Raw genomic sequence first — 26,299 nt, 5'->3', positions numbered from 1 at the left:
AATAACTAAAAAGAAAATCATTATGTTTGGATGCCTTTATGTTAATAGTTACTTTTCTGATTATAAAAGTAATATAGGTTAATTATAGACATTTTAGAAAATACAGACTGTGAGGAAAGAGTTAACACAGCAGGTCAGGTTGCATAACCTTGCTGGTCTCCAAGGGATCCATGATTAGCCCATGGCCTATCACTGGGAATATAGTCCTTAGAGAGTTCTTTGTGTTATTGATTGGTGATTTTGTTATATACAACTGGAGCATCGAACCATGCCATACTGGTTTGTCAGGTTGCTTTCCGTAAACACCAAGATTGAGGTTTCATTGTTAGGGTCCTGAGTTTTGCTTGCCATGGCTAATTGCATAGCAGGATATACTTACATTACCAGCTCCTCATAAAAGCCTTGGACTCTGAGATTCAGACAGGCTTTCACGGGCAAAGACATTCCACACATGTCCCTGTAGTTAACTGCTCGAGACAGCGAGTACTCCTGTGTGGCCTCAGACAACGAAAAACATTGGAAACCTGTGTTGAACCTCTCTGGACCCTGCTGATGCACGTCTTTTTCCTGCTGCTTTTGCTATGTATACTTTGCTATAATAAACCTTAGTAGTGAGTATATAATCTTTTTTAAAATTTATTTTTGAGATAGGGTCTTGCTCTGCCACTCAGGCTGGAGTACAGTGGCACGATCTTGGCTCACTGCAGCCTCAACCTCCCAGGTTCTAGTGAGCCTATTACCTCAGCCTCCCGAGTAGCTGGGACCACAGGTGTGTGGCACCACACCTAATTTTTTGTAGAGACAGGGTTTTGCCATTTTGCCCAGCCTGGTCTCGAACTTCTGGGCTCAAGCAATCCACCCTCCTTGGCTTCCTGAAGTACTGGGATTTCAGACATGAGTCACCATGCCTGGCCAACCAGTGAGTCTCTTCAGTCCTTCTGGTGCATTGCTGAATTAAACGAAAAGAAAAAAGAAAATATAAATGGCCAGGCACGGTGGCTCACGCCTGTAATCCCAGCACTTTGGGAGGCGGAGGCGGGCGGATCGCGAGGTCAGGAGATTGAGATCATCCTGGCTAACACAGTGAAACTCCTTCTCTACTAAAAATACAAAAAAAATTTAGCTGGGCACGGTGGCGTGCGCCTGTTGTCCCAGCTGCTGGGGGGGCTGAGACAGGAGAATGGCGTGAACCCAGGAGGCGGAGCTTGCAGTGAGCCGAGATCATGCCACTGCACTCCAGCCTGGGTGACAGAGCAAGACTCCATCTCAAAAAAAAAAAAAAAAAAGAAAAAGAAAAAAGAAAAAGAAAATATAAATTAACCCAAATCCCTTCATCTAGAGATAACCATTTGGCTAGATGTAAAAATAGGTTTTGACCAGCCAAATTTTCTCTAAGTCCTTCTAAATTGTTAGGAAGCAAACAAACCTGCCAATTTTATTGATTATAAAAAGTTGCATTGTGGAGTACGGATTACGTTTTATGGAAATCCCCATATTAAGACTTAAAAAAAGGCCGGGCACGGTGGCTCACACCTGTAATCTCAGCACTTTGGGAAGCCGAGGCGGGTGGATCACGAGGTCAGGAGATCGAGACCATCCTGGCTAACACGGTGAAACCCCGTCTGTACTAAAAATACAAAAAATTACCCGGGCATGGTGGGCGGGCACCTGTAGTCCCAGCTACTCGGGAGGCTGAGGCAGGAGAATGGCGTGAACCCAGTGCGTCCGGAATTGGTTCCTTCCCATGGGTTCTCAGTCTCTCTGACTTCAAGAATGAAGCCACAGACCCTCATGGTGAGTGTTACAGTTCTTAAAGATGGTGTGTCCGGAGTTTGTTCCTTCAGATGTTCAGATGTGTCTGGAATTTCTTCTTTCTGGTGGGTTCGTGGTCTTGCTGACTTCAGGAGTGAAGCCGCAGACCTTTGCAGACCTTCACAGTGAGTGTTACAGCTCACAATGGTAGTGCAGACCTAAAGAGTGAGCAGCAGCAAAATTTATTGTGAAGAACAAAAAGAACAAAGCTTCCGCAGCATGGAAGGGAAGCCAAGCGGGTTGCCACTGCCGACTTGGGTGGCCAGCTTTTATTCCCTTATTTGGCCACGCCCACATCCTGCTGATTGGTCCATTTTACAGAGTGCTGACTGGTCCATTTTAGAGTGCTGATTGGTGTGTTTACAATCGTTTAGCTAGACACAGAGCGCCGATTGGTGCATTTACAATCCTTTAGTTAGACACAAACGTTCTCCAAGTCCCCACCCCACCCAGAAGCTCAGCTGGCTTCACCTCTTACCAAGAGGCGGAGCTTGCTGTGAGCCGAGATCACGCCACTGAACTCCAGCCTGGGTGACAGAGTGACTCTGTCTCAAAACAAAACAAAACAACAACAACAAAAAACTTTATTGTTTTAAATGACTACCAAGATGTACTGAAGTTGCCTTTGCGACATAATAATGCTTTTGTTGATGATTTTGTCCTCGATTTGGAATTTGGAACCCTTTTTTTTTTGCTCTACACTTTCAGAGAAACTTCTCTAGTAAAAAACTATAGAAATGATCCCTAAAAGTATAGTCTTGGAAACCAACTTTTAAATTTGATTGATTCCTATGGGAAGAGATAGGACACTTTAGAAGAAATGTGTGATATACATTTATAATATACCCCAGGAATAGGTTGTAGTGAAAAACAGATGCTGCCTGTGTCTGTACCTGAGAGTTTTGGGAGAGAAATGTGGGGGAGGAAAGTGAACTAAACTAGCTAGCTTTCCTCACTTTGTAAATTACCCTTCTGTGACAGCTTCCCACAATAATTTTAGTAACTACTAACTTTCATTGACTACCTACTCTGAGTGAGATACTATTCTAAGTGGACGTGTTTTCTTGTTTAATCTTTACAACAGCCTATTCAGCAAATACTATTTTTTTTTTTCTTTTTTTGAGACAGGGTCTCACTTTGTCACCCAGGCTGGAGTGCTGTACCACAAAAACGGCTCACTGCAGCCTCCACCTCCTGGGCTCAAGTGGTTCTCCCGCCTCAGTCTCCTGAGTAGCTGGGACTACAGGCATTGTGCCACCATGCCCAGCTAATTTTTGTATTTTTTGTAGAGATGGGGTTTCGCCATGTTGCCCAGGCAGGTCTCGAATTCCTGAGCTTGAGCAATCCGCCTCCCTCAGCCTCCCAAAGTGTTGGGATTACAGGTGTGAGCCACTGTGCCTGGCCAAATGCTACCATTTTCTCCCTTACACAAATGAAGAAACCAAGACTAAGCATGATTAAGTAAAAGTTCATGAAACTAGTAAGTGGGGTAGGGCTGGGACTTAAACTGGAACCCAGAAGGTCAACTGCTATACATCAGGTCCCTTGATAGTTATTTAAATATGATGTCACTGACACAAAATAGGTTTTGGAGTTGGGTTTTGTATCAGTTAGGGTTCTCCAGAGAAACTGAACATATAGGGATACACACACACACAGAGTCAGATTTATTTTAAGGAATTGACTAACCCAGTTGTGCAAACTGGTAAGTCTGGAATCTGCAGAGCAGGCCAGCTTGCCAGAAATTCAGGGAAAAGTTAGTGTTGCCATCTTAAATTCAAAATCTTCCCTCTGGAAACTCAGGTAGGGTTTCTATATTTCAGTCTTGAGGCAGAATGGATTTTTTTCCAGGAAACCTCAGTCTTTGTTCTTAAGGCCTTCAACTTAGTGGATGAAGCCAACCCACATTATAAAGGGTAATTTGCTTTACTCAGAGTCTACTGATTTAAATATTCATCACATCTAAAACAATATCTTCAGCCAGGCGCGGTGGCTCATGCCTGTAATACCAGCACTTTGGGAGGCCAAGGCAGGTGTATCATGAGGTCAAGAGATCCAGACCATCCTGGCCAATAGGGTGAAACCCCGTCTCTACTAAAAATACAAAAAAAAAAAAAAAAAAAATTAGCCAGGTGTGATGGCACACGCCTGTAGACCCAGCTACTCAGGAGGCTGAGGCAGGAGAATTGCTTGAATCCAGGAGGTGGAGGTTGCAATGAACTGAGATCATGCCACTGCACCCCAGCCTGGCAACAGAGCGAGACTCCATCTCAAAAAAACAAAAAGCAAACAAACAAAAAAAACAGTATCTTCTCAGCAACATCTAGACTAGTGTTTGACCAAACGACTGGGCACCCTAGCCTAGCCATGTTGATGCATAAAATCAGGCGTCATAGATTTCATTTTTCTTCTTGGAAGAGAAAGGGGAGGATGAATCCTCAAATGTGATTCACTCAAGACTGATAATAACCCCAAGATGAGCCTGCCGCAAGTGAAAAACCAGTCTCATGAGTTGGCAATCCTTTAGCCACAGCCATGCAAGTGTAGCATTGGTCAGAAGAGGGCACTGCCTCCTACTTGTATGACTACGTACGTGGAAACCAATAGGATGGATGAGATTTGGACACTACTTTCAATTAATTACTTTTTTTTTTGACATGGAATTTCGCTCTTGTCGCCCAGGTTGGAGTACAATGACGCAATCTTGGCTCACAGCAACCTCTGCCTCCCGGGTTCAAGCAATTATCCCACTTCAGCCTCCTGAGTAGCTGGAATTACCGGCATGCACCACCATGCCCAGCTAATTTTGTATTTTAGTAGAGACAGGGTTTCTCCATGTTAGTTAGGCTGGTCTTGAACTCCCGACCTCAGTTGATCTGCCTGCCTCGGCCTAATTATTATTTTTTACAGCCTCTCATTTAGCTTAGCACAACCTTTGATAGAATAAATGCCTGTGAGATTTTAGTATCACTGTGGGACCAAAGCACCTCATTGGCAATACTTAACGTTTATGTTCAATAATGCAAGAAGGGCAGGGCGCAGTGGCTCACACCTGTAATTCATGCACTTTGAGAGGCCAAGGTGGGAGGATTGCTTGAGCCCAGGAGTTCAAGACCAGTCTGAGCAACATAGTGAGACCCCATCTTTTAAAAAAAGTTAAACATAATAAGAAGAAGACATGGAATGATTTTATCCTTTGGCTTTCCTAGTGTGTTATATCTGGTCCAACAAGGCAGAGCCCAGTTTTTCCAGATCAGGCAAACGCAGGCTGATGCTGGGGGAAGAAGGAAGTTGGGGTATTTAGAGATTGAGAGAAGAAACTGAGAGGAACCCTGGACCTCCAGATAGCTGAGGAATCTTGTAATAAAATAGAGAGGACAGGTTTGGAAGGTTGCACTTTGTGTTGTGATTTGAGAGAATAATACTGCAGGCCCCTCTGGCAATACACTGCCGCCTACCACAGCAGTTCATCTAATCTGTGGATTCTTAAATTGGAGGTGGAAATTCACATAAGTATAGTTATTCTTTAGTTCTCATTAATCATTAAAATCTCCCTCCTCCTCTGCTTCTGTTTTAATGACAGCCTACATTTGTGCAGTGTGAGTCTTTGCGGAAGGTTGTCCCATCCCACAAGGAACAGAGCAGCTACTAATTATTTCCAATTTACAGTTGAGGAGACACAGAGGGTAGGTGGTTTGCTTTGGCTTTCCTGTAAGCCAACCCTGGGAGGGGACCAGAAGCCTGGGGCCTGATTTTAGCTTTGTGTTCTTTCTCCTATCAAAAACATGTTCCTAACTCTCACACTCTGCGATTCCCGACGTCCACCAACTGACTGTATGCCTACACTGTGACACAGAAGTTCTACTTTTAGGAATCTGACCAACAGAAATGCATGCACACGAGCACCAAAAGACAGGTACAAGATAGTTCATAATTTGTAATAGCCCAAACTGAAGAAAACTTCAAATTCCATCCACATAGAATGGATAAACACACAGTATATTTATATAATGGAATGCCATATAGTAATGAGAATAAATAACAAGATCTATGTGCAATGTGAATAAATTCCACAAATATATTATACATAAAGTTCAAAAGCAGGCAAAATTAATATAAAGTTTTAGAATTTACACTTTGGGAGGCCGAGGTGGGAGGATCACCTGAGGTCAGGAGTTCAAACCAGCCTGGCCAACATGGCGAAACACTGTCTCTACTAACAATACAAAAATTAGCCGGACGTGGTGGCATGTGCCAATGGTCCTAACTACTTGGGAGGCTGAGGCAGGAGAATCGCTTGAACCTAGGAGGCAGAAGTTGCAGTGAGCTGAGATTGTGCCACTGCACTCCAGCCTGGGCAACAGAGCAAGACTTCATCTCAAAAAAAAAAAAAATTTTTTTTTAGAATGTAGGTGAGTGGTTATCACCCACAGGACTAGTAACTGGGAGGGGAATGAGGGTGTTGGCTAGGGTGCCGCTAGTGTTCTACTTCTTGGCTTATGTAATGAGTTCACTTTGTAAAAATTCACGAAGCTGTACACTGACGAGGTGTGCTATTTGATGTATATATGTTACACTTCAATAAAAAGTTGTTTTAAATCCTGATTTGTTTACACAAATTACTTTTACATGAGCCGACTTTAATACTACCAAAACTTAGCTCATCCCTGCTTAAAGGAGCAGCAGCCTTGTTTACTGTTACGCTCTGACAGAGAGCACACCAGCGTTCCCTGAAGACTTTCTGAAAGGTTGTGAGAGCAGCTCAACATCTGCCATTGCATTTTGAGTGCAAGCATACATTTCGGGAGAGCTGCCACACAGGAAGTTCATCCTCTGCCTTTAATACTACAAACATATGCTCTTTCTGTGTGTCCAGAAAGTAAGGAAGAAGACAGTTTCTAAATGGGCAGGCCAGATACAGCAAACATCTCACACAAACGGCAAAGCTCAGAACTCACTACAGTCTCGACCTCCTGCGCTCTTGAATAGCTGGGACTACAGGTGCATGCCACCACACCCGGCTAAGTTGTAAATTCTTTTGTAGACACAAGGTCGCACTATGTTGCCCAGGCTGGTCTTGAACTCCTGGGCTCAAGCAGTCCTTCCGTGTGAGCCGCCCAAAGTGTTGGGATTACAGGTGTGAGCCATCGCACCTGGCCCATATCCCACTTTTAACAGCCAACGGCACTAGTACTATTTTCAGGAAAAGCAAGAAAGCCAACTCCTGCATCCTAACGGTGCAGATGGTACCTCCAGAGAAGACAGAGATGAGAAACGGAGCTGCAAACTAAAACTGCTCAAAACTCCATGGCAGGCCGCAGTGAAGTCATAAATGGAACCAGATTTCCTGTTTCCCCAAGTACACCTGCTTCTCATTAGCTCTTACTGCTTTTGCGGGACCAGCAGACTTGACAACATTAAAGGACAAAAGTACAACATATTCCTTCAGGGGTTGGCTGTCTCTGTTCATGGCTACACACCACACACACACATGAAAAAGACGCATACACACACATATACACACGCGTGCACATGCACACACACCCGCACACGTACACACATACGCACATATACACACACATACACATGCACGTATACATAGACATTCACACACATATGCACACACGCATGCACACATACACACATAATACACACACATGCACATATACACAAAACATACGCACATACACACACATACACATACACACTCCCTCATTCCCTCTGCTGACTTGGACTGCTACTGCCACTTGAGCTCCTCGTATCCTCCATCTCACTCATTCTCTCCCATCCCACAAGCAAAAGAGTAAAAATCCTGAAAAACATTGCTAGAAATCCACTTGCACACTTTCTCCAGCTAGATTGCTTTCAGAGGAGTTGACCCTCTTTCTTTCCTCCCAGTGGTCACAGGGACACGGGATATGTGTCTGTAATTTTTGCACCTGTCCATGATGGGGCAGGGGGCGGTTTTCAGATCTCTGGCCGGCTGTGCCACAGGTACATTTTCAACCACAAGTGCAGGATCACAGTGTGGGAACTGAGGCAGGTTGCTGTTCTGCCAGAGTCTCAAGGAGTCCTGGGGGCAGCAGAGACACCTTGGGGTCTGCTTGCTTAATTGGGGCCAAACATCAGGAATTTTCTGCAGTGGCAATACTCAAAGCCAGGTAGATGGCACAAAGACATATACAAAGGTGTTCATTATAGCATTGTCATCAAAGAGAAAAGAGAACGAAAACATCCAGCAACAGGAAGTGTTAAATTACATATAATCAGCTGGTGCGGTGGCTCACACCTGTAATCCTAGCACTTTAGGAGGCTGAGGCAGGTGGATCACTTAAGGTCAGGAGTTCGAGACCAACCTGGCCAACATGGTGAAACCCCGTTTCTACTAAAATACAAAAATTAGCTGGGCATGGTGGCATGCACCTGTAGTCCCAACTACTCCGGAGGCTGAGGCAGGAGGAGAATCACTTGAACCTGCGAGGCGGAGGTTGCAGTGAGCCGAGATCACACCACTGAACTCCAGCTTGGGCAACAGAGTGAGACTCTGTCTCAAAAAAAAAAAAAAGTATATATAATCATATACCATGGATTATCACACAGCCGTGAAAAGAAATGAGGCAGCTCTATATTAACTACCATGGAAAGAAGTCTATGCTATGTTGTTAATGATAAAGGCAAGTTGCAGAAAACTACATATAGCATGATCCCACATATGGATTAAAACAATTTGTATGCACACACAGGCACACACTATTTCACATGTTAGACTTGATAAGCTGATAGAAAAATGTCTAGGAAAAGTGAGGAGGAGGAGGAGGGGAAGGAGGAGGGGGAGGAGGAGGGGGAGAAAGGTCTTGAAGGATACACACTAAACTATTATCAGGTTATTTCTGGGCAAGGGAGTGGAAGTGGGGGTTGGTGAGGGGAACTTTCCAATTTTGCCATATTTATTTCTATGTTATTTAGGATGCACCAATAGTGCTTCCCCGTAAAAACTATGGGGATGAAGTATGGAGGAGGCATGGAGGCACATTTGATGGGGATGTTAGCACAGCCAGAGGCTTCTGGGAGTCAGGGCCAAGGGCTGGAAAGCAGACTGCAAGCTGGGTGAGAGGATCTAAGCTCCCGACCATGCACCGCATGTCCTTTTCTTGTTTTGTTTTCCCTTTCCTGGGTCTCTTTCCAAACCCAGGCAGCTAGAGAAGAACCCCTCCCTAGGAAAACTCAGAGAGGATGGCTTGGCTTGGCTTGGCCCTAGACCTTAAGAAGAAACCCCTTCTTTCCCTTAGTGCCCATTTCCTTGTTTTTTGTTTTGTTTTGTTTTGTTTTTGAGATACTCACAGTACAGTGGTGCAATCACGGGCCACTGCCACCTCGACCTCTTGGGCTCAAGAGATCCTCCCACCTCAGTCTCCTGAGTAGCTGGCACTACAGGCACGCAGTGAGACCCTGTGTCTACAAAAAATAAAAAATTAGCCAGGTGAGGTGGTACGTGGTAACGTGTTGTGCCACTATATTACAATAGCTATGATGTCACTAGGCAACATAGTGAGACCTCAAACTCCCGATGCAAGTGATCCTCCTTCCTCAGCCTCCCAAAATGTTGGGATTACAGGCATGTGCCACCTCGCCCAGCCTTCCTTGAGGTTCTCTTCCTGTGCCTTTTGCTATCAGAGCAAAAGATCTCCAGGAGCTGAGGAAAAGAGGCTACAATAATTTGGCTAACTTCCAGTGGAGACCACTTGTTTTCTACCCAGACTCCTCCTTAGAATTGCCTGGGGAGCTTTTAAAGAATACGTAAACCTCACGCATAGTCATGCATCACTTATAAGAGACAGGGATGTGTTTTGAGAAATGCATTGTTAGGTGATTTTGTGATTAGATGAACATCACAGAGTTTATTTACACAAACTTAGATGATATAGCCTACCACACAGCTAGGATACACTATAAAGCCTATTCTTGCTCCTAAGCTATAAACCTATACGGCATGTTACTGTACTGAACCCTGCAGGCAATCTTAACACAATGGTATTTGTGTATCTAAACACATCTAAACATAGAAAAGGTAATGTGTCATGTTACTACATTACAATAACTATGACGACACTAGGCAATAGAAATTTTTCAGCTCCATTATAATCTTATGGGACAACCATCATATATGTAGTTCATTGTTAACCGAGATGTCATTTATGCTGCTTAGTGTATAGACATATACACTGTAGTACAGAACAAATGTTTTGTTATTTTAGCAAATATCCAATTCTGGATAAATAGAACGTTTCTTTTATTCTGGAATGAGTGTAAATTGGTTAAGAACCCTTTGAAAAGCAATTTGACAATACCAAAGTCTAAAATGTTTTTTAATTTTTTTTTTTGAGATAGGGTCTAGCTCCATCACTTAGGCCGAAGTACAGTGGCATGATCATGGCTCACTGCAGCCTCGACCTCCCAGGGTCAAGCAACCCTCCTAACTCAGCCTCCTGAGTAGCTGGGACTGCAGTCACATGCCATGATGCCCTGCTAATTTTTTTTTTTTTTTTTTCTAGGGATGGGGTTTCACCATGTTGGGCCAGGCTGGTCTTGAACTCCTGGCCTCAAGCAATCCTTCCACCTCAGCCTCCCAAAGTGCTGGGATTATAGGCATGAGCCCCCTTGCCCAGCCAAAAATATTTTCATACTATTTTGTTCAGCAATAAAACTTCTGGGAATTTTTCCTAAGGAAATATTTTTTAAAGAAAATGTGTGTGACAGTTGCTCTCATTATGATTCTTCTTATAATTGCTAAAAATTGGAAACAAATTAAACCAACAAATGGCAGATGCTTACTACATTGGACATTTTGCAGCAATTAAAACTGTAATGGAAATTTGTAATACTACATAAAATATACTGATAATGAACTTGTAATCTTTTTTTTTTTTGGACTTAAGTGTTTTTGTGCTTTTATGAAAGTTCATTTCAAAGGAAAGAATAGGCCGGGTGCGGTGGCTCATGCCTATAATCCCAGCACTTTGGGAGGCCGAGGTGGGCGGATCACGAAGTCAGGAGTTTGAGATCAGCCTGGCCAACATAGTGAATCCTGTCTCTACTAAAAATACAAAAATTAGCTGGGCATGGTGGCGTGTGCCTGTAGTCCCAGCTACTCAGGAGGCCGAGGCAGGATTGCTCGAAACCAGGAGATGGAGGTGGCAGCGAGCCGAGATTGAGCTTGGGCGACACAGCGAGATTCTGCCTCAAATAAATAAATAAATAAATAAATAAATAAATAAATAATAAGCATGCTTAGACCTCATCCCAGTCTAATAATCTAAGTCAAAACTTGGGGAGTAGGGGCTGATCATTGGTATTTATTATTTATTTATTTTTACTTTATTTTACTTTTTTGAGATGGAGTATCACTCTGTTGCCCAGGCTGGAGTGCAATGGCATGATCTCAGCACACTGCAACCTCTGCCTCCCGGGTTCAAGCAATTCTTGTGCCTCAGCCTCCACAGTAGCTGGGATTACAGGTGTCCACCACCATGCCAGGCTAATTTATTTTGTATTTTTAGTAGAGATAGGGTTTCACCATGTTGGCCAGCTGGTCTCGAACTCCTGACCTCAAGTAATCTGCCTGTCTCGACCTCTCAAAGTGCTGGGATTACAGGTGTGAGCCACCGCACCCAGCCCTATTTATTTTGTTTTTCAAAAATTTGTTTTAACACAGCAAAATTTCATCATGAAATGTTGGTAGTTTTTAAAGTCCCCCAGATGATTCTAATTGAAGCCAAGGTTGCGAGACAACCATTAGCTTTGGATCCAAATAAGACCCTCCCTCCGCCCGCCCGCTGACCAAGTTCAGCTGTGGCCCATTCTAGCTTGTTTGGGTGGAGTTCTAAGTGGGGTACTAAATGGTCTGTTTCCCTAGACTTGTCAATTGCACATACCTCTCAAGGAGTAGTGGGGCCAGTGGTGGCCCCAGTAGGAGGCTAATCATAAATTTGGGATCATGGCCGAATAGTTTTACATCTTACCACAGCCAGCAGCAGGTAGACTCATTAGGAAGTAGGTGTTAAAATAATCTAGGTAAGAGTCAGTGAGGGCTTGACCAGGGTCAGGGCAGCAGAGGAAGGCAGGCAGAGGCAGAACCCACACCACTGAGGAGCTGAGCAAATCTAGGATCTACAGAGTTGGAACCAAATTCTGGAATGAATCTGGCCTGTTGTGGAGGGGACCCCAGCCCTACAGAGGCCCTGGTTGCCTGCCTGCTAGTGTCTGCATAGTCTTGCTAGAGGGGATAAAAGCAGAAAGCTTAGAGGGTTTGCACTAGGAGATCCTGGCAAGAGATGCTGGTGTCTACAGGGCTCTTCAGAAGAAGGTGCTAACAATTTGCTGTTGGAACAAAGGAAACAAACTAAAATTGAATAGGAAAGAGAAGAGTCAGGAGAGCAAAAGAGGTCCATCAGAAAAAGATAATGATCCCTTTATGGCCCAACATTCTGTGACCTCAGGGAAGAGTGACACAGGTGATGTGGCATGACTGGTGAGGCAGCAAGGAGCCCCCTGCTCATCAAAGTCCTTCTCCCCCCAGCTCCCTATTGCCTGTAATTCCACTATTGGGCCAATTCTACTTGGATTAGTAAGCATCCCTCATTCATTATTGTCATCTTCTAAAACACAGATTCCTGAAAGGGCTAACAATTTGATTAGCAAAAATTTAGTGGAATTGGTTTATGATGTATTCAGCCAGTGTGAGTGCCTACTCACTAGGAAGTCAGATACAATAGAAACAAGAACTTGCCAAGGTGACTAAGAAGACTCAATTCAATTTGGAAGTATCTACTAGACATTTCCTGGTCACCAGACAAGGTAGGAAAACAGAAAAATGCATGATACTGTCACCTCCCTCAAGAAGCTTTTAGCCTTGTTGGGAGGAATTCAAGCACACTAAAGCCACAGACAGAACAAGCAACTGCTTATTAAACTGTTAACATCATCAAGGGCCAACATGAAGAGCAGAGCTAAGTGCCTTAATGTCAAAGAGCCTTTTCAGAAGCTCTCATGATTGAACCACACTGACCCTTTTCATTAGGGGGCCTGGAAAATAAGCTATTACAACCCCACTGTTATCTAAATATTAACCTGGGTGTAACTTTCTGGTTCTAAGGAACCATAGTTTCTACCGTGCACCAGAGGTCTTGCGTTTGCACTACTGAGAGTCATTCATAAGCATTTCAGGGTGCATAGGAGCCCACCTACCTTCTCTCTTTGTCCTCCCAACTCTGGCCACATGCCACATCTTCTAGGTGGGCTGAGTGGTTTCACATTTACTAATCACCCAGAAGACACATGGTTCCTGTCTATCTCAGTCATGCTCACAAGGAACCCTCGTGAGGAAACCTCACCAGCTTCTGTCTCTGGCTGTCACTGGAAGAGAGGACTGTAACCATCAAGAAATTGGAAAAAAAAGAAGCAAGATTTAGGCAGGGCATGATGACTAGTGCCTGTAACCCCAGCACTTTGGGAAGCTGAGGCAGGAGGGATTGCTTGAGTCTAGAAGTTCAAGATCAGCCTAGGCAACATAGCATGAACTCATCTCTAGCAAAAAAAAAAAAAAAAAGAAAGAAGAAAAGGAAGAAAGAAGGAAGAAGGAAGAAGCAGCAGAAGAAGCAGAAAAAGAAACAGAAGAAGCAGAAGAAGCAGCAGAAGCAGAAGAAAGGAAAGAAGAATGGGCCAGGTGTGATGGCTCATGTCTGTAGTCCCAGCACTTTGGGAGGCCAAGGCATATTGCTTAAGCCTAGGAGTTTGAAACCAGTGTGGGCAACATGGTGAAACCCCATCTTTACAAAAAATACAAAAATTAGCCGGGTGTGGTGGTGTGCTCCTGTAGTCCTCGCTACTCTGGAGGCTGAGGTGATAGGATCACTTGAGCCTGGAAGGTGGTGGCCGCAGTGAGCCATGGTCAACCACTACACTCCAGCCTGGGCACAGAATGAGACCTTGTCTCAAAAAAAAAAAAAAAAAAAAGTATAAGTCACAAGGGTGTATCTATTTATAAAAAATTGTTGAATTGTATACTTAGGACTTGTGCATTTCTCTATATATAAATTTTACCTTTAAAAATGTGAGCAGGCCAGGCATGATAACTCATGCCTGTAGTCCCAGTACTTTGGGAGGCCAAGGCAGGCGGATCACCTGAGGTCAGGAGTTTGAGACCAGCCTAGCCAACATGGTGAAACCCCAACCCCACAAAAATACAAGAAATTAGCAGGGCATGGTGGCAGGCGCCTGTAGTCCCAGCTACTCGGGAGGCTGAGGCAGGAGAATTGCTTGAACCCAGGAGGCAGAGGTTGTGGTGAGCCAAGATCACACCATTGCACTCCAGCCTGGGCTACAAGAGCAAGACTTTGTCTCAAAAAAAAAAAAAAGGTTAGCAAATTGAACGCTGGTTAGGTTTACTTTTAGCAGTGCTATGGACTAGCAATTCTGAAACTATATTCTGTGTATTCTTGAGCTTAAGGCTAAGGGGAACCAGATTTTTCACTGTTGGGGAAAGAAGTTACAAATATGGAAAGTTTATTGCATTGGAACTGGAGTTAATCAGTAGGAATTCATGTTTTCTAATATACATCTATGTCTCTATAGCTATTTCTGTGTGTATATATGTGTGTGTATTGCCTAATCCTGTCTGCTGACAGGGCCTACAAGCAATGACACACCAACAGGAATGAGCATGTTAAGCACCCAGGTCTTGGTTTCTAAATACCATGCTTCACTAAAAGAACCAGGGATCTTTGAGAAATGGCTTATTCCAAAGCTGGAGCAGGAAAAGCTGGAGAGGATTAGCCTGAAACATCTTGTGCCAAAATGTAAAGAAGTGCTCCAAGAAAAATGGGACGTTGTAAGGACTCAGAAGCCAGTTTGGAGGACTCCTAACTGGCCGAATCTGAAACAATTTAAGTATCAAAATAAATAATATTTGTAATGGGCCTTATCCCATTGAATAAAATAAGAATCCATATAGATATAAATAAATAAATGCATTTTTTTAAATGGAAGGGAGGGGAAATCTCTCTTTTTAAATTTTTTTTCATTTTTTTTTTTTTTTGAGACAGGGTCTCATTCTGTTGCCCAGGTTGGAGTGCAGTGGCACAATCATAGCTCACTGCAGCATTGGTCTCCTGGGCTCAAGCGTTCCTCCCACCTTAGCCTCCCGAGTAGCTGGGACTACAGGCATGTACCACCATGCTTGGCTAATTTTTGTTTTAAATTATTTGTAAAGACAGGGTCTCACTATGTTGCCCAGGCTGGTCTCAACCTCTTGAACTCAAGTGATCCTCCTGCCTTGGCCTCTCAAGGTGCTAGAATTACAGGTGTGAGCCACTATGCCTGGTAGAAATCTCTTCATTACAGAATGCCAACTAATAAATATAGAAGGAATGATGAAGGGAGAAAATCATCAATGAATGCTAAGACTGGTGAGTACATGTTTGATAAGAAATAGGATAATTACACAGTTGCAAAGTATGCTGCCACAAATTACTTATTTGTTACTAAGGAAAAATAATAACTCCACAGTGGCAGACACCACTTTAATCAAGTCATCAAATCTTACATCACTATATTGGCATAAACCAATATCCAATATCCAGTATCATGTGCCTTCTAGTAAGATGCTTGGAGAAGGAAAATAAATAGACCTGGCAACAAAATGCTATTGTGTGATCTTGGACACAGGAAAAAAAAGTAAGAGCCTTGTTAGGGCAATGGATGAGATAGATAGTAGTACTGTATTAATGCTTAATTTCCTGATTGTGTTAACTGTACCATGTAAGAAAATGTAAGGGAATATAACAGAGTGTCTTTGTTCTTGGAAAATGCACACTGAAGGCCAAAGTGGGAGGATTGTTTAAGGCCAGGAGTTTGAGACCAGCTTGGGCCACATAATGAGACCCCATCTCTGGAAAAAAATGTAAAACTTTACCAGGCATGGTGGCAAGTGCCTGTAGTTCCAGCTCCTTGGGAGGCAGAGGCAGGAGGATCACTTGAGCCCAGGAGTTTGAGGTTACAGTGAGCTAGGATTGTGTTACTACACTCCAGCCTGCATGACAGAGTGAGACCCTGTCCCAGAACCCCCCACTTTTTTTTTTTTTTTAGAGACAGGGTCTCTACAAAACAATAGAAGGAATTCCTATAATCCTTTATCCAGAGTCACTGATGGTTTGCATTTTTGTCTTTTTTTGTCCCAGCACTTTGGGAGGCTGAGGAGGGCGGATCACGAGGTCAGGTGACTGAGACCATCCTGGCTAACATGGTGAAACCCCATCTCTACTAAAAATACAAAAAATTAGCTGGGTGTGGTGGCACGTGCCTGTAATCCCAGCTACTCGGGAGGCTGAGGCAGGATAATCACTCGAACCCCGGAAGCAGAGGTTGCAGTGAGGCGAGATCATACCACTGCACTCCAGCCTGGGTGACAGAGTGAGACTCCATCTCAAAAAAATAGAAAAAAAAAGCACACTGAAGTTTTCAAGTTACTCTTTCTTTTTTTTTTTGAGGCAGGTCTTGCTCTGTTGCCCAGGCTGGAGTATAGTGGCACGATTATGGCTCACTCTGCAATGCAACCTCAACCTCCTGGGCTTAAGTGATCCTCCCACCTCATCCTCCTGAATAGCTGAGACCACAGGCACATGCCACCACGTCCAGCTAACTTTATTTTTGGTGAAGACAAGGGTCTCCCTATGTTGCCCAGGCTGGTCTCAAACTCATGACCTCAAGCAATCCTCCTGCCTTGGCCTCCCAAAGTGCTGGAATTACAGCCATGAGCCACTGTGCCCAACCAACAATTTACTCTTAAATGGTTCAGTGAGCACCATATATATATATATATATCTCACACATACATATTTATGGATCGAGAATGATAAGACAAAAATGCCAACCATCAGTGACTCTGGATAAAAGATTGTAGGAATTCCTTCTATTGTTCCTGTAATTTTTCTGCAAGATTGAAATTATATCAAATTAAAAGGCCCTCCTCCAACAAAGCAAACAAACCTATGAGTGTGGCCAGGAATCAGGCAACACTTTGGCACGAGCAACCAGGAGGCCTGTGCTTCCTGCTGGGGCCAGAGCCAGCCCAAAATGCGTCCACCCAGGGCCTGCAGGAGGGTATGAATAGCAACCCTGCAGGGTAGGCCTGGTTGGCAAGAGCACGTATTATGCAAATTCTGTCAACAACTAGACCACAAGCTGGGTTGCAGTTCCTGGCAGAGCTCATTATGTCCTTAGAGCAGAGAGGCCTTACAGCTGTTTCGTGTTAGATGATTCACAGACAACGTGCAGCAAACCAAAGAATCATTGGTGAATGTGTGGATTGCACTTGCATTTCATCTCTTTTCATAAAAGTTATTATTGTTTAAGTCTGCTTTTGTTACAGCTCACTAATAAATGGAATGTATTTGCATTTTTGCAAGGAGGCCTGAATTTTTAACATCTAATCATCTTTACCAAAGAGCAAGAATCAGTTAAAGTTTTCCCATTTAGTAAGAGTAGTAATTAAGACATACACCTTCCCTAAGCAATTCCTTTTCAAAGAGGAGCACACATTTAAAGAGAATTCATTAATGTCTCTTCTGAGGCTGTTTATCCAGTTTTGTCATGGCTCTAGAACACAGGAATCTCTTTTTCTCCTCCATCTCTTTTTTAGCCAGTCTCTGAGAATCTGAGTTGCTAAATATTATTTATTTCTTCCATTTTACCCCCAGAAGCTTAACAATTATTGATTTTTTGGCTTTGTTTTTTGAGCAACTTGAATGTCCCACACATCAAAGGCCAATTAGCTAAAAGACAGGCTTCTTCACACAACCCCTAGTTGCTATCAACCTGTCTTTTTCTCAAAGCAACAGGAGGCCAGGTGGCCAGCTCTAAAACCAATCCCACTACATACGTTTTTCCTAACCTCTGACTTACACCTCCGGGTTGTGCCTGGTTAACCTTCTTGTTTTCCTCCTGGGACCAAGAGTGAGCTGCTGAGGAGTGAAACAGACAAAGATTCACGTTCCTCTCCGGCCGCCTATGGGGAGCAGTTTCCAAACTCCCATCCCGGCTCACGCAGGGGCGGGGCAGTGCTGGCCTGGGGAGCACCTGGCCGACATGACTGAAGAGGCCCTGCCCCAGAAAGGCCTGAAAAACACTCGTTAAAGCTAGGGCTGAGTCGGCCGGGCGCGGTGGCTCACGCTTGTAATCCCAGCACTTTGGGAGGCCGAGGCGGGCGAATCACGAGGTCAGGAGATCGAGACCACGGTGAAACCCTGTCTCTACTAAAAATACAAAAAATTAGCCGGGCGTGTTGGCGGGCGCCTGTAGTCCCAGCTACTCGGGAGGCTGAGGCAGGAGAATGGCGTGAACCCGGGAGGCGGAGCTTGCAGTGAGCCGAGATCGCGCCACTGCACTCCAGCCTGGGCGACAGAGCGAGACTCCATCTCAAAAAAAAAAAAAAAAAAGCTAGGGCTGAGTCATCTGGGTGTGGAGGCTGTTGGGTCACATTCTTGAAACATAACAGGCAAACAGGACAGGCAGAGAACATCTAGACTGTGGATTCTGTAAAGCTTTTTCAAGGCCGGTTCACAGAAGCATTCCCTACTCTGTGAGCGTGAAATAAAAGGTGAATGCAGCGCCAGTGCCAGAACACAAGGCCAGTCAGTGCTACACAGGGTCAGTTTAGCCCTGGGCTGACCCTTAAGATCAGGAAAAAGTGATGGGGCAGTGACTTCTCAGCAAGTCTTTTCCAAGTTTCTGGTGTCTTTGAATTCCTAGCTGAACAGAATTTATCGAAGCAGAAAGTAGCCGTTTATACCCCAGTTTACCCAGGCAAAGAGGAATGCTTTGGAATTGAGATATTTTCAGGGCATGAGTGGTTTAGATCTCTGAAACTGGAAGACGAAATCCAGGTTATTAGAGATCAGCAGCACCTGAGAGGAAGGCTTCCTGGCACCTGAAGACTCACAGAGAAGTCTTGGTAGCCTGGCTTGTTTTCCTTGGAGCTCAAAACCATTTCTTTGAGGTCATGATCTGAAAGGGGACACTGGGCCCTGGACCTAAATTCTGGTCCCTATGAGTAAATGCTTCTGACAGATCAAGGTGGGGAGCTTCCGCTGAAGAACACTGAGACTAACACCTTGGTGTGACAGCCACACCTGTCCCCAAAGTGTACACACCACCCCACCAGGACATCACCAACCTGACATTTAATTAGCAATGAGACACTTGTTTTCACTCCTGTGGTCAAAGTATGGGGAAATAGCTGCTTTCTGTCTTCTTGCCTTTGGTTATTTTTCTCCTGCTTCCTGAGCTGGGCTGGGAGCGACAGAAAAGAGAAGGAAGGAGAAACCCAGCAAGGCAAGAGCAGCTCCTTCCCTTCTTCGACACATTTATGTTCTGCTCCTATAGTGGTGGAAGCAGGAGATAGGGTGACTGGCCTGCTGCACTCACATTCTGATCATTTTCTCTACAAGGCAAGGATGGCTAGCACCTCCAGTTGTATGGAATGTTTCTATCAGGGGCCTGTGTATGGTATCATTGACATCTGGAATGTCTCATTCAAGCAAGGAGGGCCAGGTGTGGTTGTGGATGGTGAGATAAAAATTCATCTTTGCCTCTGGAAAAACAGTCACAAGGCATGCCTTCCTGAAGGCAGGCATATCCTCTCTAAATCCAGCATATTGTATAGCATTATGGAATAGAGCAGAAAAGAAACCTAATATTTGGCTGGGGGCTGGCTAACTGTACTGAACACTTTAGCTATCTTCTCAATCTGCCACCAACTCTGAGGCAGATGGCCTTGTACCCGTTTTACAGACGAGGCAACTAGGGCTGTGGATTTGGCAAGGTGCTAGTTGCAGGACCTCAGGTAACTGGCAGAGTTAGGATGTGAACTTAGGTTGGTACCTACTTATCAAGCCTGTGTGTTCTCCATGGGACCAGGCATGCTGTGCTTGACACTGGTTTGACATTAAGGTCATTTGTTCATCCCTGGTCACCTACTACTTCTTCAGTTTTCCATGATTTCTTGAAGACTGCCAGGAGGGATTGTGAGGTCAATGGTGATTTGAATTTCATTTTTTAATATATTTGATTTGAATTTTATATTTAAATATACTTGGGTTTCATTAAAAAAAATTTTTTTAACTATAATTAAAAACAGCCTAGGTATGGTGGCTCATGCCTATAATCCCAACACCTTGGGAGGCTGAGGTGGGAGGATTACTTGAGCCCAGGAGTTCAGGACCAGCCTGAGCAATGTAGGGAGTCCCTATCTCTATTATTTTTATTTTTTAAAACTAGAGATGGGGGTCTCACTATATTGGCCAGGCTGGTCTCGAACTCTTGGGCTCAAGTGATCCTCCTGCCTCAGCCTCCCGAAGTGCTGGGATTACAGGAGTAAGCCACTGCACCCAGCCTCCATTAAATTTTTTTTTTTTTTCTTTAACCCGGTGGTTGATGCCTGTAATCCCAGTACTTGGGGAGGCCAAGGCGGGTGGATCACTTGAGGTCAGGAGTTTGAGACCAGCCTGGCCAACATGGTGAAATCCCTCTCTACTAAAAAAAAAAAATACAAAAATTAGCCAGGCATGGTGGCAGACACCTATAATCCCAGCTACTTGGGAGGCTGAGGCAGGAGAATCACTTGAACCTGGGAGGCTTAAGAGACTCCGTCTCAAAAAAATAAACAAAATAAAAATGAAAATAAAAAAATTTAAAAACCTATAATTAAAAACACAATGTGTTGCTGTGCTAGGTACCAAATTATAATAATGCTGGCACATAACTTTTGCTGGCAGTCTTTTGAGCAAATCTTGGATTGAAGCTTTCTGGGCCCTTCCTCTTTTCCTCCCTGCCTCTCTCTCTGTCCCTCTCTCTTTCACTGCCTCTTTCAGCTAACAGGACATTGAAGTATAATTAATCTACAGCAGAATGCACAATTCTTAAGTGTATAGTTCATGAATTTTCCCACATATATACTCCATATAATCACTACGCATAACAAGATACAGACAGGGTCCAACACTCTGGAAAGTTTCCTTGTGTCCATTCCAAGTCACAAGCACCGCCTCTTGTTACTATTCTGACTTCTGTCACCAAAAATTACTGAGTTGTGCCACTGATTAGGAAGGTTATGGGTCTGCCCTGGCCTTTTCTATCTGTTCCTGCAACAATGTTCCTGAGAAGACAACTGCTGCACAAGGCTCAGGATTTTTGGTTCATATTCTTGTCATGCCTCAGTTGTGTATTCACGAGTGATGTGTAACCCACCCTGAGGCTCTACTGCTTATGAAAAGTTTTGGGTATTTTGTGTTTTGTGTCCAACTTTTTATTTAGGACAAGAAATTTAATAGTCTTTTTTTTTTGAGACAAGGTCTTCCTTGGTCACCCAGGCTGGAATGCAGTGGCACGATCTAGGCTCACTGCAGCCTGCAGCCTCCACCTCCCAGGCTCAAGTGAGGTCAAGTACCTCAGCCTCCCAAGTACCACATCCAGCTAATTTATAAACTTTTTTGCACAAAGTATCACTATGTTGCCTAGGCTGATCTCAAACTTCTGGACTCAAGTGATTCTCTTGCTTGGCCTCCCAAAGTGTTTGGATTACAGGCATAAGCCATGGCATCCAGCTTCAATAGTCTTAATAATTCACTTTGAAAGTTAAAAAATGTTCTGGTCTTCCTTTTCCAAATTGGATCAGTTTAAAGATGAGAGAGATGACAAGGCAGGCAGTTTTTAAATATTTGTTTATCTTTTGCAACTAAAACAATATGAAGTAAATTAAATGCTGAGCTTGATAAAAGATTGCAGTGGTTATGCCTGTGTTATTTCAAATTTTGGTGTTCATCAAAATGGTAATTTTTCTCATAGATTGACTTTATGAGAAGTGAATGCTAAATGAATTTTAACTTAAATGTAGATTCATAAATTATTTCTTTTGTGTTTTTATCTTTTATTGCTTTTTGAGACAGAGTCTCACTCTGTTGCCCAGGCTGGAGTGCAGTGGCTTGATCTCAGCTCACTACAATCTCTGCCTCCTGGTTCAAGTGATTCTCCTGTCTCATCCTCCCCAGTAACTGGGATTACAGGCGCCCACCACCACACCCAGGTAATTCTTGTGTTTTTGTAGATGTGGGGTCTCGCCATGTTGCCCAGGCCAGTCTGGAACTCCTGGCCTCAAGCGATCTGCCAGCCTCAGCCTCCCAAAGTGCTGGGATCATAGGCATGAGCCACTGCTCCCGGACTCTTTGGTATTTTTATTTTTATTTTTTTAGACGGAGTCTCGCTCTGTCCCCTAGGCTGGAGTGCAGTGGCGCGATCGGCTCACTGCAACCTCCACCTCGCGGGTTCAAGCGATTCTCCTGCCTCAGCCTCCTGAGTAGCTGGGATTACAGACGTGCGTCACCACGCCCAGCTAATTTTTGTATTTTTAGTATAGATAGGGTTTCACCATGTTGGCCAGGCTGGTCTTGAACTCGCTACCTCAGGTGATCCACCCACCTCGGCCTCCCAAAGTGCCGGGATTACAGGCGTAAGCCACCCGTGCCTGGCCGGTATTTTTTAATTAGAGTTCTTCTAAGATTTATCTGAAAAAGTTACACTATTAAAAAATTTGCAGCCCACACTCAAGGACATAATTTGTCTGGGCATAGAGACTTGATGACGCTTCAAGTAGCTGGATGAGCTTCTCTTAACATGCAATTTCTCTCAGGTTTACATTCTTCTTGACTGCCCTTGTTCCTTTCCTATTCTATTTGAAGCAAAATGGTTAACGTTCTTCCACTTTCACCAGGACAGCCCTATTTGCCCCTTCCTTGGCCTTGTTAGCCTGGTTTTATAAAGCCTCTTTTGCAGGGGTCGGGGCAGTTAATAGCATTGGGGATTGTCGCTTGTTCCCTATAGACGAAAAGTATTTCTCTATTGTTTAAAAAAAAAATCGAGGTCATTCTCCAAAGTAATTTCCCGAAATAAAGCGTGGGAGGAAGTCATGGGCATGAGGATGAGTCATCAGGCAGCAGCACGAGGCTGCAGGCGTGAGCCGGGGAGCTCTGGCTCAATCCTCCACAGGCTTGGATCCCTGAGTGGAGCAGGCCACTGGGGCCTTCTGCCGTGAGAAGAGACCTACTGAGAGGCGGGGAGCGGGGGTGGGAGTGGTTGCTTCTGACTTATAGGACGGTGGTCAGCGTGGGCGGGTGGAGGCACAGGAGAAGGCCCACAGGCCCTGGGTCCTAGGGCCACTCAGCTGCTGGAAAATGAGGTTCAGAGTTGTTTGGACTGTCTGAAGTAGGATAGAACCAGCCTTAGCCCTAGTTAGGTAACACATGCCAGAGGCACCTGAGCAGAGACGTGAGCTGAACCATGGACTTCCTGGCAGGACTTCCACGGAGGAGGGCTAGGGGAGAGGAACAAGGGAGCAGAGGGCAGCTTGCCATCCATGCAGCCTCCTGAGGCCCCAGATGAGTCACCAGACAGCAGCCTGTCTTTACTTAAAGCAACTGCTGAGTAGAAGAGTCCCTAACCACATGAACACTGGGGAGGAGGTTCTGAAAGAGGCTGCTGGGCACAAGGTCCACAACTAGGGTAATCCAATTTCACCCCAGGCTTCTTTTTTTTTTTTTTGAGACGGAGTCTCACTCTGTTACCCACGCTGGAGTGCAGTGGCACCATCTCGGCTCACTGCAACTTCCGCCTCCCAGGTTCAAGCAATTCTGTTGCCTCAGCCTCCTGAGCATATGGGACTACAGGGCGTGCCACCATGCCCAGCTAATTTTTGTATTTTTAGTAGAGACAGGGCTTCACTATGTTGGCCAGGCTGGTCTCGAACTCCTGACCTCATGATCCTCCTGCCTTGGCCTCCCAAAGTGTTGGGATTACTGGCATAAGCCACAGCTTCCAGCCGAGTCCCACTAGTGCTTCTAAGAAGAAATTAGGGAAGCGGGATCATGAGAGGCTTGGTCCCACTCACAGTATGCGACATCACTGATGACTATGCTTGGTTACCTGTCTTGTTATTTGCTACCTTTGTTATTGTCTATTTCTTGGTAATTAGTAGTACACTATAGTGATTAGGAGTGATCAAGAAGATGCCTGGCTTCATATTCCAACTTTGTCATTTACTAACTGTGAACTTGGCCAAGGTTTTTTGTTTGTTTGTTTGTTTGTTTTGCTTGTTTGTTTTGAGACAGGATCTCACTCTGTCACCCAGGCTGGAGTGCAGTGGCGTGATCTCAGCTCACTGCAACCTCCACCTCCTGGAATCAAGGGATCCTCCCACCTTAGCCTCCCAAGTAGCTGAGATACACGTGTGCACCACTACACCTGGCTAAGTTTTGTATTTTTTGTAGAGATGGGGTTTCACCATGTTGCCCAAGCTGGTCTTGAAGCCCTGGGCTCAAGCCATCGCCCACCCTGGCCTCCCAAAGTGCTGGGATTACAGGCGTGAGCCACCTCCTGACCTCAGGTGATCCACCTGCCTCAGCCTCCCAAAGTGTTGGGATTACAGGCATGAGCCACTGTGCCCAGTCCAATTTCAATTTCTTTGTTTGTAAAGTTGTAATAATGACAGGACTAGCTCTTACCCGGAAGCAGTGGCTCTTGCCTGTAATCCCAGCACTTTGGGAGGTTGAGGTGGATGGATCACTTGAGGCCGAGAGTTTGAGATCAGCCTCAGCAACATGGCGAGACCCCCTGTCTCTACAAAAAATATAAAAAATTATCCAGGTGTGGTGGCACATACCTGTCGTCCTAGCTACTTAGGAGGCTGAGGTGAGAAGGTCGCCTGAGCCCAGAAATTCAAGGCTGCAGTGAGCTATGGTCACACCACTGCACTCCAGCCTGGGTGAAAGAGCAAGATCTTGTCTCAAAAAAAAAAAAAAAAAAAAAGACAGGACCAACTATATGGTAGATACATCTGTGTATGGGAGACACGCCTGAGAGTAATAACCTAAACATTCCCTGAGAATGACACTGTATGGCAGAGGCACCTGAATGTGTATTCTGAGTCGCAAGCATGCCAACTCAGAGATTCATTCCTTATCTATAGGGAACATCTGAGCTCTTGTCCTGCCCACGGAATGCTGTAGAGGGGATCAACGCCCTTTGTGTTGGTTTAAGTGAAGGTTGCCAGGTGGTAGTTGTTAGGGGGAGGGTGTTAAGTGAAAATGCCATATAAACTGCATGCTTTTTTTTTTTTTGGAGACAGAGTCTCGCTCTGTCGCCCAGGCTGGAGTGCAGTGGCCTGATCTTGGCTCACTGCAAGCTCTGCCTCCCAGGTCCATGCCATTCTCCTGCCTCAGCCTCCCAAGTAGCTGGGACTACAGGCGCCTACCACTGCGCCCGGCTAATTTTTTATATTTTTAGTAGAGACGGGGTTTCACCGTGTTAGCTATGATGGTCTCGCACTCCTGACCTTGTGATCCTCCCCCCTTGACCTCCCAAAGTGCTGGGATTACAGGCATGAGCCACCACGCCTGGCCAACTGCATGCATTTTTACAAGCAGTGGCAATTCTCCTGTCCAGCTCACCTCCATCAGACCACTCTGTATGTAAATGCCCTTCAATAAACTCTATGTTGGCTGTGTGCAGTGGCTCCTGCTTATAATCCCAGCACGTTGGGAGGCTGAGGCAGGAGGATCCCTTGAGCCCAGGAGATTGAAAGAAGCCTGGGCAATATAGCAAGGCCCATCTCTAGTGAAAAAAAAGAAAGAAAAAGAACAAAAAAATAACCCTATGTCTCATTCGCTGGGTCTCTTCTTTGGCCTCTCAGACATGGTACCATCCCTACTGGAAGTTTTTTTTTTTTTTTTTTCTAATTTTTAAAATATTTTAAATTTTTAATTTTTTTCTAGTCCCAAAAGTAACATCCTGACCTACTGGAGTTAATGGGGTCCAGTATGATAGGTGGTGAGCCCAGCAGGAGGTGGGAGAAAAGCCGCAGATGATGAGATTGGGAAAGGGGAGATCTGCGGGAGGAAATCCTAGGTTGGCTGTCCATGTCTATATGGGGCCCGAGAGCCGCTATCCTTCATGGATCGGGCCTAATGTGTGAGTACAGGGATGCCCTGAAAACACTGAAAGGTCTGGAAGGGTAGTTGCAGCAGGTAGATCTGACTGAGCAAGGCTCAGATTCTTGAGCTGTGGCAGCTGTAGTTGGCTGGCCGCTTCTGACCATGCTCCAAGCAGCCATAGAGGCTGAGCTCACAGCACAAGCAACGGTCCAACTGGGCACAGATGGTGGCTTCTCTTCAGGACAAAATGGACTGTTGAGCCTACAAAGAGCCGCCCCCTCCTCCACCAGGGTCTTGCTGTGGCACATCCAAGATGGGCTCCCAAGAGCTTGGGAGAACTTTCTATTGTATTCGCTGTTCTTTTTGTTGTGCTGGTTTGTGTTGCTGCTGCACTGGTGCCAGTGCTCCTCTGTATACCTGGCCCCAGGGAATGTGATGAGACTATGAGAGCCATT

The 26,299-nt window shown here is 44.9% G+C and overlaps 1 long non-coding RNA gene and 1 pseudogene across 1 annotated transcript; both read right to left on the bottom strand.

The window, feature by feature from the left end:
- Positions 1 to 1,656: 1,656 nt before the first annotated feature.
- On the bottom strand, positions 1,657 to 17,857 carry LOC134737451 (uncharacterized). Its single transcript, XR_010122356.1, has 3 exons — positions 17,759 to 17,857; positions 9,154 to 9,267; positions 1,657 to 1,970 (listed from the first exon to the last, which is right to left on the bottom strand). It is a non-coding gene; the product is annotated as an uncharacterized lncRNA (long non-coding RNA).
- On the bottom strand, positions 2,491 to 2,572 carry LOC129489098 (uncharacterized; annotated as a pseudogene).
- Positions 17,858 to 26,299: the final 8,442 nt, after the last annotated feature.

This window comes from Symphalangus syndactylus, chromosome 8 (genome assembly GCF_028878055.3).
Source record: "Symphalangus syndactylus isolate Jambi chromosome 8, NHGRI_mSymSyn1-v2.1_pri, whole genome shotgun sequence".
NCBI lineage: Eukaryota > Metazoa > Chordata > Mammalia > Primates > Hylobatidae > Symphalangus > Symphalangus syndactylus.
The sequence above is the reverse complement of the archived record's forward strand: the minus strand, read 5'-3'. Positions and strand labels throughout refer to the sequence as shown.